The sequence below is a fragment of the Ursus arctos genome, unplaced genomic scaffold (assembly GCF_023065955.2).
Source record: "Ursus arctos isolate Adak ecotype North America unplaced genomic scaffold, UrsArc2.0 scaffold_14, whole genome shotgun sequence".
NCBI classification, from domain to species: Eukaryota; Metazoa; Chordata; class Mammalia; order Carnivora; family Ursidae; genus Ursus; species Ursus arctos.
The window spans coordinates 10,225,849-10,238,784 of NW_026622808.1; the positions used below are offsets into that span (position 1 = coordinate 10,225,849).

At 46.8% G+C, this 12,936-nt stretch overlaps 1 long non-coding RNA gene across 2 annotated transcripts in view; it reads left to right on the plus strand.

Annotated features, from left to right (window-relative positions):
* LOC130543577 (uncharacterized) overlaps positions 1–12,936 on the plus strand; it is an 88,952-nt gene that overhangs the window by 13,349 nt on the left and 62,667 nt on the right. The window contains exon 4 of one of the 2 annotated variants that reach the window (XR_008959032.1): positions 6,448–8,334. The exons of the other annotated variant lie outside the window; for it this stretch is intronic. This is a non-coding gene — a long non-coding RNA (uncharacterized LOC130543577). Of the gene's footprint in view, positions 1–6,447; positions 8,335–12,936 lie in introns of those variants that run through there. 2 annotated transcript variants of the gene reach the window in all.

The window sequence follows — 12,936 nt, forward strand, 5'->3', positions numbered from 1 at the left end:
CACGACTTTCGGGCGCTCCCCAGTCCCCGCCCCAGACTAGCCCGAACCTGCGGCGGTTCGGCAGGGCCTTGCCCCGGGTGGGGCGTAGCTGCCGGAAGATAGAGGGGTCTGGGCCTGGGCGGGGCCGACAGGATGCACCCACTCGGGCTTCTCTGGACACCCCTCCCCCCGCCTGGGGTTTGGTGGGGGTCGGGGCCCGGGCGCCTCGGGGCTGGAGGGAGCAAGGATGAGTATCCAGGCCTTTGGGAAAGCAGGTGGAAGAGAGGCTGAGTGGGTCTTCCAAAGGAGGAGGGCCTGCCCTTCTCTGGGCTGGCACCTGGGGAAGGCTGGCCTGGGGGGGCAGTGCTGGGCTCCCGTAGACCGACCCGCAGTGCCCCAGTAAGGCCTTGGGTTCCTCATTTCTACTGCACTGGGGCCCAGTCTTGCAGGAAATGACCAGGGTTCCCTAGAACCTGGAAAAGTAGCAGCTCAAAGGCTTGCTCCCCTCTGTCCCGCAGCCCAGTTTCACACATCCTGGCTTTGGGACCCTAGGTACACCAGAAACAGAGAGGCCTAACAGGCAGGGCAGCGAAAGCTCCTTTTGTCCCATGTTCAGTGGGTGTGGAAAATGTTAGGGACTAAGGTGTTAGGGTGCCCTGTGGAATCAGGTAGGAACCCAGGATACAAGGGTGATTCCCATGACCTTTGTCCTTGCCAGGTGAACATAGCCCCTTATCCTGCAGTAGGTTCCAGATTCATTTGTATTTGTCCTTGTCTCACTGACCCCATTGCGTTCTTACCCTACCAGAATTGTTTTCTCCTAAAAATTATATGTAAGCAGCTTCTTTTAGGCCTTAAGTTCCACTTCTTTCATCAGCCCTGTTGTCCTTATCACCCCCCTCCTCCCAGCTATTTCCTGCGTGGCTCTAAGGGCAGGAAACTAGGGGCCAGTGCTGGTTAGGGACTTTGTAAGCACGAGGAGGATGATTCAGGACTCAGGCTTTGTCACCCCCCCACCCCCCACCCAAGGAATCTGAGGAAGCCTCCTGCAGGTCCCTGTCTAGATCGTGTTCCAGGTCACTATGAACGTTTGGTTCTCAGGGTATGCCTGGTGGCCTGGGCCAGGGTAGGGCAAAGTAAATCTGCTTTCTTGAGACCGACCCTCAAAATGATTTGGCGTGTTGGTTATTGGGGATAAGAGGGCTTCTAGACCCGCGTGACAGCCTCCCAACCTCACAGAATATCTGGTCCTTACTAGGGTGCCATTCCCTTTCTTGTTTCTAGGGCCACTCCTCCCTGCGTCTTCTGTGCTCAGGACTGGCTGTCTCTGCCATTGGCCAACTCCCAGTTCCTCCAGTTTTGGGGGTCACCCAGTGAAATGGCTCACATTCCCATCCTGTGTAGTAGCTGGATCTGACCTTTCCCACACAGACCCCAAAAGGTCACTTTCGTCTACAAGAGAGTTTGTTTCAAATCTACTCCCCACATCAGTCCATCCTTCAACCTGCTTCCCTGCTGTTTTGTGACTCCTTTTTCTGCTCTGTCTAATGCACTGCAGGGTCACATGGTAGAGGGGGAATGAATAATAGAGAATAGTCCCAGTTAGTGCATATGCTAAGTGAGTTAATATGTTTAAAAACACTTAGCTGATGCCACTATGTTTTATCTGCTATTGTTCTGTTGTTTACAGATAGAAAACAATTTCCACTTGAATGTCTGCATCCCTCCTAGAAATCCCTCTGCTTTCCCCCACCATGTACTGTTTCTCCGGGTCCCCCCAAAGACCCCGGACTCCCACTAGGGGTCTTACTCTTCTAGAACCTTCCTCTCACTTGTTTTCTTTTTCCTTGTCCTTTTTAAGCACTTGCATTATGTTGGGGGAATAGAATTAAAAACAAAAATTCCCAGCCCAGAGAAACCTCTGCACAAAAGGTAGCGGAGAAAGAAACAGTTTTCTTTTTGAAGCAGCGTTAAACCAGAATGTGATGTGCCTGCCAGGCAACCTGCTAAGAGACCGCAGAGACAGAAGGAAATCTTCCCCTTCCATGTAGCCAGGCAGGTGCAGCCCACGACACACACGCTCTCAAGATAAACAGTAAGAGGCTTGATGGCACCTTTTGTCACACACTGTTCATCCTAACTTTACCTGGTAATCAATGAGCATCTGTGTTATTACTAGGCTTAATCATAAGAAACACAGAGTTCTTGTATCTTTACAATGGGAGGCGGTTTTGCAACTTGCAGCAAGGAGCCCACCTAGGTTAGGCTTCTAGGCTCCCACAGAAGCGAGGAGAGAGGGGTGCTATCTCCTTTGATGTTGACATTTCAAAGAGGTGGATCCCAGGCCCTTGGGAAAGACATTCCTGGATCATAAAGCTGAAAAGAGGCTTGTTTAGCTTCTAAAAAGATTTACACACATTTCAAAGAGACAGAGAAAGAACGTAAAATGACACGTTTTCTAACGTAAATGCCCTCAGACAAGGGCACAGGAGAGCAGTCTCTTATTTTCAATATGGAGAATTAAATCTCTTACTTATTTTTTTTTTCTCCTTACGATGGCCATTCTGTTCTGCGTGCTGCAGGAAGGACCAAGGGCTGGATGTTGCCTGGCCCTCTGCAGTGGGGAAGTCCTCATCTGCCCCATGAGCACCCCGAGGCTGACCTCGCCCCCTCTTCCAGGCTCCCAGACCCTGTCCTCCATGCCAGCAGCAGCCGGCTCCCACATTCCCATGACCTCTCAGCACAGGGCAGCTGAACTTCTCGATCAAAGCTTCCCTCACTAGCTTATCCCTGGGGCCGGGGGGTCAGGGGGGCAGCCCTTACATTTTATAGCCAGAAAGACTTGTGAAAGTGTTTTTCTAAACCTAAGAATAATTTCATCCCCTTCCTTTCTCCTGGGCCAGCGTGGTTCAAACTGCAGTCAGTGGAGAGGGTGGCTCCTCTGTCCTGTCGCAGGAGTGTCTGGAGCCCATATCCGGCACGGGGTTCTAGACATTTCTCTTTGTTCCTTAAGGACGAGTCGGACACACAGACATGGCGTTATAAACTATGTAACATTAGACTGTGTAAACACAGGACCTGATTTCAGGGGAGAAATGATATCATCTGTTTTTGCAATTAGTCACTCGAGGACTCGCTCGTCCCTCCTTGCAAGAAGTTCAGCACTTCCGTCTGCGTGTTATCCCTCCCCTCTGTCCTTGTTCGGTGGTGCAGCTGCAGACACTGTGTCCTGCACAGTCTAATGGGTGGGTTTCCAGTGCTGCGGGGATCCCCGCATAGACCACCAGTAGTGACAGACACTTGGGCTCTCCAAACTCTTAGTTCACACAGGCTTGGGCACAGTCCCCAGGAGTGACTCTGCTGCGAGGGGGCTGAGCCAGGGCCATGTCCGGCTTTAGCCTCTTAAACCATCAGGCCTTGGCATTGAGCCTGGTCATTTGAGCGGCCACTTTCCTCACAGAGGGTTACCTTTTGGGACCCCTCGTGTTCTTCCCTGCTGGTGGATTTCTAGTAGAACCTTCTCCGTCTTCCACAGAGGACTTGAGTCCTGTTGAACATGTAAAAAAGAATTAGAATCTCAGTCTCTCTTCTTCCAGGTAGTGTCTTGGGCCCTTGAGGCAGATTTCCCCCCTCCTCCTCCTCCATCCATTCTGCAGACCAAGAGAGTATTGGGGTGAGGTGGGAGATGGGGAGGGTGTGATGGGGAAGGAAGAGCTTTGTGGGACCTCAGAAGGGTGCCAGAGAGGGGGCCGCTCACGGCTCAGAGAAGAGTCAAAGATGGTTTGCTCTCAGGGAGTTGTGTCCATTCAGAGAGAAAAAAAGCTGGCTGATTCTTACCTTCAGCTGCCTCCCTTCCCCCCAGTTTTGCTACCCCAGTCCTAGCAGGTACACCCACGGTGAGCCCAAAGGGTCTGCTCAAGTTTCTGGGCATTCAGAGAATCATCTGCAAATTGAATACTCTTCTAGGAGTGGTTGGTTTTGGTTACTTAAAAAAAAAAAATCTTCGCTGTACTGTATACACTTGCAGCCTGCTTTGCTCACTTAAGAGCTGTTGCTCATGGAAACCTCTGGAGTTCAGTAGCGATTCATCCGACGTGTTCTTTCAAACAGCTCTGTGGTACTCCATGTTCATACGATGAAGGCTACGGAGGGCAAGTTTGTACTTACATTCTTTTTTTTTTCTGTTTAAAGATTTTATTTATTTGTCAGAGAGAGAGAGTACAAGCAGGGGGGGTGGCAGGCAGGGGGAGAAGCAGGCTCCGCGCTGACCAAGGAGCCTGATGCAGGACTCAATCCCAGGACCCTGGGATCATGGCGTGAGCTGACGGCAGATGCCCACTGACCGAGCCCCCTACGCGCCCCTGTACTTACATTCTTATGCACTTGGTGGTTTTATTTCTGTGGATTAGAGTCCAAGAAAAAGATGCAAAGAATAAAAGACCACTAGAATAAAAAAACTCAGAAAAACAAGAGTAAAACAAACAAATAAAATGAAAACAATCCAACAACGCTGTCTTTGCCCATCAGGCAGAGGAATACACCAGGGGACACGCTGACTAAACTGTTCGTGGACAGGAATAAGCCAGAAATGTTTAACTGGTAAAGAGGGGGTGTTCGTAATGTTCATGTTAATGAAAAGTTGAAAGCTTGTCCCTCGAAAGGCTGGTACACAGTTGGTAGGAACAGGCCCCGCTGTCCTTCAGTTAGGGCCACCAAGGATCGGGCAGACCGGTGTTACTCGATATCCTTGGCCCTGGACATCTTCAGCCGGGTAGGAACAGTTGTAGTGAGTTGGTGTCTTTAGTTGTGCCGTCTGCCGGACAAGTGCTGGTCCGGTCCGCGCGCGGTTGCTGGGTGAGAGCGTGTGGCAGGGGGCACGGCGCTCTTTGTGGTGATGGAGAGCGGGTCCGCAGAGGGCCGGAGGCAGAGTGCGGACCAGAGTGTGCTGCACCCTCCCTGAAAGGAGGTCACGGAGGCAACAGAGAGGGCATAGCTGGAGACGGGTGAAGGGCAGAGGGGCAGGAGGACGGGGGTGTAGGTGATGAGGGAAGACGCTCAGGGGGCAGATAAAACCCAGGAAAGGTGTGGAGGACGTGGGTGTAGATCCGGCATGCTCGCATGGATCGGGCAGCGTCTTGGACACCGCGGGGTCTGTGGCCCTCCAAAGGACAGATATGTTAAGGGATTAACATTGCAAGCGGTAGCGGCAGAAAGCCATGAAGAAACCCATGTCTTCTCGGTTTTGTAAGGCGGTGATAATGGAGAAGAAGGTAGAGAAACAGGACGCAGGGGTGTGATTTCCCCGGTAGCACTCGCTGCTTGGTTGCAAGACCAGGAGAAAGGAAAGGTTGCGATCGTCCAGATCGTTCGATGCTCTGTCCAGGGCTGACACGAGCCCCTCCCTCGCTCTTAGCTCCCCGGCATCAGTGGTAGAGCAGGCGTGCACAGCAGGCCCCATTCTTACATGTTATCAACTTGCCCTGTAAGCAAACGTGGTGTCACGGTAGACCTCGCAGACCCACCTTCATGAGACTGGCATCTCTTACGCCACTTGGATTTACTTGTCCAAAGCTGGCTCTTCTCAGCATTTCTGTAAAGAGGTTGAGAAGTTAATCCTGGGCCCTCTCTCCACCCCCAGCTGCTGCTCTCTGTTTCTTAGAGACCCAACATCCGATTCCTGGCTGACCTTTGCAGGACTCCACTGGAGGGTCACACCCATGGCGTCTTGCACCTCCCGCCCCATCTTAGAGAAACAAAGAGTAGAGGACAAATGAGTGTGGGGTCTACCTTGGGGAAACAGAAATTCCACTCCTTCTCTGGGATTCTGGCCAGCACACCCTAACCATCCCGAACTGTCTTTCTCTTGGTTCTAATGTTTATCTTGTAATCCTACATGATTCAAATTTCTTACTCGCTGATTTCCAGATAATTTTCACGTCTGGCCTGATGGTGTCTGTCCCTGTGCTGTCAGATGTTCCAGGTAACAGTTCAGGAGAGTAACAGCTGAAAGTTCAGGAGAGTAACAGCCGGGCCAGGGACGAGGGTGAGGTGAGTGAGGCGCTCACCTTGGGCACATTTAAGGGCACCCCAAAACTCAGTAATCAGATATAAAATATTTCGATGCAGTATTTTAAAAAATCAAAATGAATGAAAAGAAAACTATGTGATGAACAAGAGATCAAAATTTAAAATAAAGCCAGGATCACTCGTAGGACTTAATATGAGCCATCTATATTCTTAACATTTTTTGCAGTCACTCCTTCCACTAGAAACTTCTCTCTGGCTGACCCGATCCCTGGCACCCCCATATCCAACCCGCAGGTGCCTTGTAGAAATTTCTTACTTGATCTTGTTTCTGTTCATTCGCAGGCCCTCTTACCTCCTCTCCCCACTTCCACCCTCTCCTCAGCAATGGCGTACTTGAGGGAAGTCTGTCTTTTTCTTATTGTGTAAAACTATTTCTTACAGTCTCACCTCCTCTTCAGACGCTGCTCTGCCTCCTGGCTTTCTGAAACCAAAATGGATCTTCAAGGTGTTTTGTAAATAACAGGCCATCTGCTACTTTAGACACGTAAATAAATGACTTCCCAAGATCGAATTCTCAGGCATCACTGTCTTTTCCATGAGTGTCTGTAAATTGAAGAGAGCGAAGATTGACTCTCTTACGATTCAAACACTGCCATCCCCATCCCCAGACAACTATGGGCTACGATCAGAGTGTGTGTGTTTGAGGAAAGTAAGAAAATGAATGTATCAAATTAGTCCTACAAGACTCTGAGAAGTAGATATTATTACTCCTGTGTCATAAATGAAGGAACTAAGGCTCAAACTGGGGAAGGGATGTCCTCAAAGTCACACGTGTAACAAGCAGGTGGAACAGCCTTGAACAGTCATGGGCTTGAATGATAGTCTCATCACGCATTCTCCTTTGACACTTCGTTGTCACCTTCTGCCCTGATCCCTGTAATGAATCCCTTCCCACAGCTTACTTACGACCTCTTTAGAGTTGTAAAGGTCTCCATTAGGGCTGCCTCTAGGGCATGCAGGGCCTCAAGCCAATACTTTTTTGCAGGTCTCCTATCCGTGTAGATGATCTGATTGAAAAATGTATTCCAGAATTCATGGGCCCATGTTAGATATGGTGCTTTATCAGTGGATATACGGGATAATGGTTAGTGAGGCAGTACTTATAAATTTATTTATCGTGCAACCAGTGCACAAGGAATCTGACGTGAGCGTTTGCTCCAGTGGCTTTCTGAGAAGTGCTTACGAGGTACATTTTTTTGAGATCCTGCATATTTGAAAATGTCTTTATTTAACTCACATTTGCTTGGTAATTTGCCTAGGACTAGAATCCAGGATGAGAAATGAACTTCCCTCAGAATTTTGAAAGTATTTTTGCTAGTGTAAGTACAGGCGAATTTCCACAACAAAGAAATCTCAAAATACAGTGACTTAACATCCAATTATTAGTCCTTATATTGGGCTTCACACTGGGTATGGAGCCTACTTAAAAAAAAGAAAAGAAATCGCCCACATATTGCCTCTTCTAATATCCAGCTCTTTTTCACTACTCTGTTGGAGATTTCCTCAACTTCAGCTCCACTTTTTCTCACCAATTAAAAATGTTTCTGCCATTGAATCTTTTCTGTCTTGCTCTTTGTTACTTTTAAAAAACACTTTGCTCCACCAAAAACAATGATACCTAGGAATAACCCTAGCCAAAGAGGCGAAAGACCTGTACTCTGAAAACTATAAAACACTGACGAAAGAAATTAAAGATGACACAGAGAAGTGAAAAGACATTCCATGCTTATGGATTGGAAGAACAAACAGTGTTAAAATGTCTATACTACCCAAAGCAATCTACGGATTTAGTGCAACCCCTATCAAAATACCACCAGCATTTTTCACAGAGCTAGGAAAAACAATCCTAAAGCTTGCGTGGAACCACAAAAGATCCGGAATAGCCAAAGCAACCTTGAAAAAGAAAAGCAAAGCTGGAGGCATCAAAACAGTATGGTACTGGCACAAAAATAGACACACAGATCAATGGAGCAGAAAAAAAAGCCCAGAAATGGACCCATAACTATATGGTCAACTGAACTTGGACAAAGCAGGAAAAGAATACCTGATGGGAAAAAGACAGTCTCTTCAACAAATGATGTTAGGAAAACATGACAGCAACATGCAAAAGAATGAAACTGGACTACTTTCTTACACCACACATAAAAATATACTCAAAATGGATTAAAGGCCTAAATGTGAGACCTGAAACTGTAAAAATCCTAGAAGAGAACACAGGCAGTAATTTTTTTAAAAAAGATTTTACTCATTTATTTGACAGAGGTAGAGACAGCCAGCGAGAGAGGGAACACAAGCGGGGGGAGTGGGAGAGGGAGAAGCAGGCTCATAGCGGAGGAGCCTGATGTGGGGCTTGATCCCATAACGCCGGGATCACGCCCTGAGCCAAAGGCAGACGCCTAACGACTGTGCCACCCAGGCGCCCCAGGCAGTAATTTTTTGATATCAGCTGTAGCAACTTCTTTCTAGATATGTCTCTTGAGGCAAAGGAAGCAAAAGCAAAAATAAACTATTGGGATTTTATCAAAATAAAAAGCTTCTGCACAGTGAAGGAAACAATACAACTAAGACGCAACCTATGGAACGGGAGAAGATATTTACGTGTGACATATCTGATAAAGGCTAGCCTATCTGATAAAGGACTAGTATCCAAAATATATAAAGAATTTACAAAACTCAACACCAAGCCATCCTTGGCTTTCTCTTCATATTTAAGCCTGAGACACTAAGAAAGTGATTGTGCCCATTGTGGGGCTTTCAAAGGAGTGAACAGAGACCTGGCCGTTGGTGTGGGACCTCAGTATCATTATCTTTAGGCATTTCCTAGTGGGATGCTTGCTTTCTCCAGAAAGCAGCATTCCAGTTTCCTCTTTGGGGTGTGTAAGCCTGGCCATCGGTATTCTTGGCAGCATTTGGAGAAAGAGAATGGGGGCCTCACCATTTGGCATGTTGGCTTTCACTTAGACTTTCTGTTTTCAGTAGGGCACACCCAACTGAGGTCCTGAGTCCAGAGTCCTGTTGCCCTATAAGAGGATAAACTTTTAGTCTTCTCTTGGGGAGAAGGGGAGAGAATTGCCTGAGTGGGCTGATAAAGGACTATGGGGGCCGTTTGCTTGCTTCTCATTCAGCTTTCCAAGCTGTTCTACCGTGCGCGGTCTCACCTACACCCGTAACTTGCAAGGTTCATTGGTATTTCAGTTCCTGAGCCTTTCTGGGGGATCTGTACTGATTGGCCCACCCACACCCTGTAGGCATTTGACTTTTAACTTTCTCCAGTCTGCTAAACTAATTACTACTTGTCCAAGTGCTTTCAGCTTCCAAACTATAGATGTCATCTCTTATCTACCCTTGCATCATCTCTGTGGGGAGAGGTAATCGAGAGAATGTGATCACAGTTTACCCGAGAGCTGGACTCAGGCAATCGGAGACTCCTCGTCCCTTCCCCTCTGCCTGGAATGGATGTTCTTCCCACCACTCCCATGGTGGCAGCCATTTTCAAGGACACAGAGGACAATGTGTTGTTGAGACCATCTGGATGGTATATGGGACTGAACCCACTATGGCTTCTTTACAGACTTTTAAGATTTGGTAGGCAAGTGTGGATATCTGCTCATCTTGCAGCCACCCAAGACAAGCCTTGTAAGTAAGCTCCCTTGCTTATTAAAATCGCCACCTACCAATCCAGGGTGATCTGCCTCTTTCTTAGGTCTCTACCTGCCCGCTCTGCATACAGGGCCAGTTTGCAAACCAACAATCTCCAATTCCTTTTGCATTTGTACTTTAAAAAATGTCCCTTAACTGGCATTTTAGTGGAGAAAGGAATGAGAGGAAAGAAGGGGGAAGAGCTCCAGTCCTTCATGATTACTTACAAGAACATTTTTTTTTCTTTAAATAGTGCCACTCTTCCATTTTTTTTCCCTCATCTCTCCTTCTTGAACTTTTGGATGGATATTAGAACTTCTGGATTTATTCTCCATGTTCCTTAATATTTCTTCACTTCTGTGTTTTGTACTTTGAGAGAATTCCTTGGCTGAGTCTTCCAACTCACAAATTTGCTCTTTAGCTGTGTCCATTCTGCCACTGAGTTGAAATCTCAACAATTACGCTTTTTTATTTCTAGCTTCTCTAATTGCTCCATTTAATAATTTCCAGTTCCTGCTTCATGACTGCACTACCTACCCTTACGTCTCTGAAGATATTGTTTATACTTATTTTAAAGTCCTATTCTGATACTTTATTAATTCTATTTCATTGGGTTTAAGTTCTTCTAGTTTAAAAAAATATTTTCTTTAAATTCAGTTCATTAACATATAGCATATTATTAGTTTCAGAGGTAGAGCTCAGTAAGTTTTTCCAGTTTTTGAGTGTGTGTCTTATGAGGTTAGAAACTTCTCAACTGGGGCGACTGGGTGGCGCAGTCGTTAAAGCGTCTGCCTTTGGCTCAGGGTGTGATCCTGGCGTTCCGGGATCGAGTCCCACATCAGGCTCCTCCGTTGGGAGCCTGCTTCTTCCTCTCCCACTCCCCCTGCTGTGTTCCCTCTCTCACTGGCTGTCTCTCTGTCACATAAATAAATAAAATCTTTAAAAAAAAAAAAAAAAAAAAGAAACTTCTCAACTGCCTGCTAATTCTTTCTTTGTGTACTCCTCTTCATAGTTGATGTTGTCTCTTAGACGATATGCTGTCTTGGTTTTCACAGCCCAGCTGGGGAGACGGGCTATCCTGCTGTCAAGGTTGCCCTGTGGATTTGTTTCCCCTGGAGGTTGGAAGTGGATGGATGTGCCGCTGGTGAGAAGCAGAGTGTGACTCCTCCATACTCCCCCCCCCCCCATGGATGGTTTCCACGCAGCTCTCACACCTCAGGGCATTGGTCTTGTTTCCTCCTGGGGGAAAGGAGTATATTCCTCTCTCTGTATTACCGCTGATGTTCTAGGCTGGTTTTCCCTTTCAATCTACTATGACTTCTGTCTTTTAGTAAGTTCTCCCTCTCTTTCCCACCAGCCATTCACTTTCTAATTTTGGAGCACAGGTAGTCACTTATCTATAACATATTTCCTATTGTGTCTATGGTTAGAATTTGGGGTAGAAGGTAGACTCCTGTTTCTTTCAGCCCGCCAACTTGTAATCAGCATTGGATATTTACTCCTTATCAACTCCCCTTGGTATTGGGGACTGAAAAGATCTTTTGAAACAGTCTTGTGATTTTCAAACTATGAATCAAAGAAGCAAAAGTGGTTTAACCAACATATCCTGCTTTACCAGTTTGTTACAAAATTGGGTTACATTTCTTTAAATATTTAGATTAAACTCTTCTTCACCTCCACCCTGCCTGTTAGGATATGTTCTTCTTCCTTCTCTGGACGCTTCTGTGATGTTAGTTAACAGTTCTGTAGCACCTACCTTGGCCAGACATTCATCTACGTGCTTTTTACATGTATGAACTCATAACTCCAGACTCCTCAAAGAAGCTTATTAAGTTTAATGTGTCAGTACTTGTTACCCTTTTCTTGAGGAGAACAGATCTGAAAACCTGCTCAGTCTGTCCGAGATTTGTGTGTTTGCTTGCTTTTTGTTTTGTCTTCAGACTGTTGTTGCTTTTACTTGAATGTTGACTGCTGGTGAATCCCAGGGTGTCTAATGGTTTTGCTCCTTGTCTACTGGTAACCGAGTCATTGAACACCAGTCAGTGATAGTACCGTGTCCTCTGGGACAGCGTTTGGTCAAGAGGGGGACACATGGCTCAGGATGGGCTCCTCAGAGCCAATGAGGCTTACTTCTGAGACTTTGATGGACATAGGAGGAATGAAGTCTTTGTGTTTCCACCATGGCTGCCAAGCTTGTAGACTCTGGACCTATTGACCACAGTGCCTTCGACTTTGAGAAAGCCTGTCAGAGAATAAAGCCAACATAGAGGAAAGCAAAGCTGGGTCACGGACGAGAAAGACTGAATCCTGATGATACTGTTTGAACCCTTTGATCCAGCCACATCTGAGATCAGACTACTTCAGACTTTCTAAATTATGGGAACCAATAAATGTCTTTTCTTTTTTAAAAGCCACTTTGAATTGACTTTCTGTTACATGTGAACAAAGAATCCTGAATAATGCAAGGTGTATGGCAGGGGCACAGTTTCTGGACCAGGGTACGGGGGCACCTGAGGTCAGGGTCCAAGAAATAGTGACTTAAAACAGTGTGCCAACCTGTGAGCAGCATTCTGCCTGGATAGCCCGGGATCTGTGTGAGTTTGGGTGTGGAGTGGATATCTTGCTGTCTTCCTGGGGTCCTTTTCCAGATGGTTCTCCTCTCTTAATTGCTTGGGAACTTCTCCTCTTAGGGGGCAGGAACTTGGCATCTGCTGGCATTTTTTACGTTTCTGGAACCTCTCTGGGTGAGTCAGGCCATTTAAGGGACAGTTCATTTGGGTCTGAGAAAACTGCTTGCCCAGTGATTGGCCTTCTATTTTCACTTGGACTCATTACTTAATATTTCTTTCTTTCTTTTTTTTCCCCCTTATGTAGTCAGAAGGAGAGATCCTCTTTTTTTTTTTCCTGAAAAATTATTTTTTGGGGGGTCGAGTTTTGTCCTGGTGCCTGCTCCCCCAAGCTTAGCAGGGGTGTCCGTCAGCTCTCCTAGAGGAGGTACTTTAAAGTAGGTCACCTCGATCTGGCTTCTCTCACTCAGTTTGTATTCGTTCACAGATAATGACATCCCTAGCAGAGAGCACCTGTCCACTGGCCAACTCGTTTATGGTAATTCTGTAGTAATATCTGTTGCCTTTTCCATTGTTCCTGGCATATGGAAGTATTTTTGTGAGCAGTGGCAATAGTTAACAAACCAGTATGTTTTGGGAGGGTGTATTTTGGGTATAGTTTTCC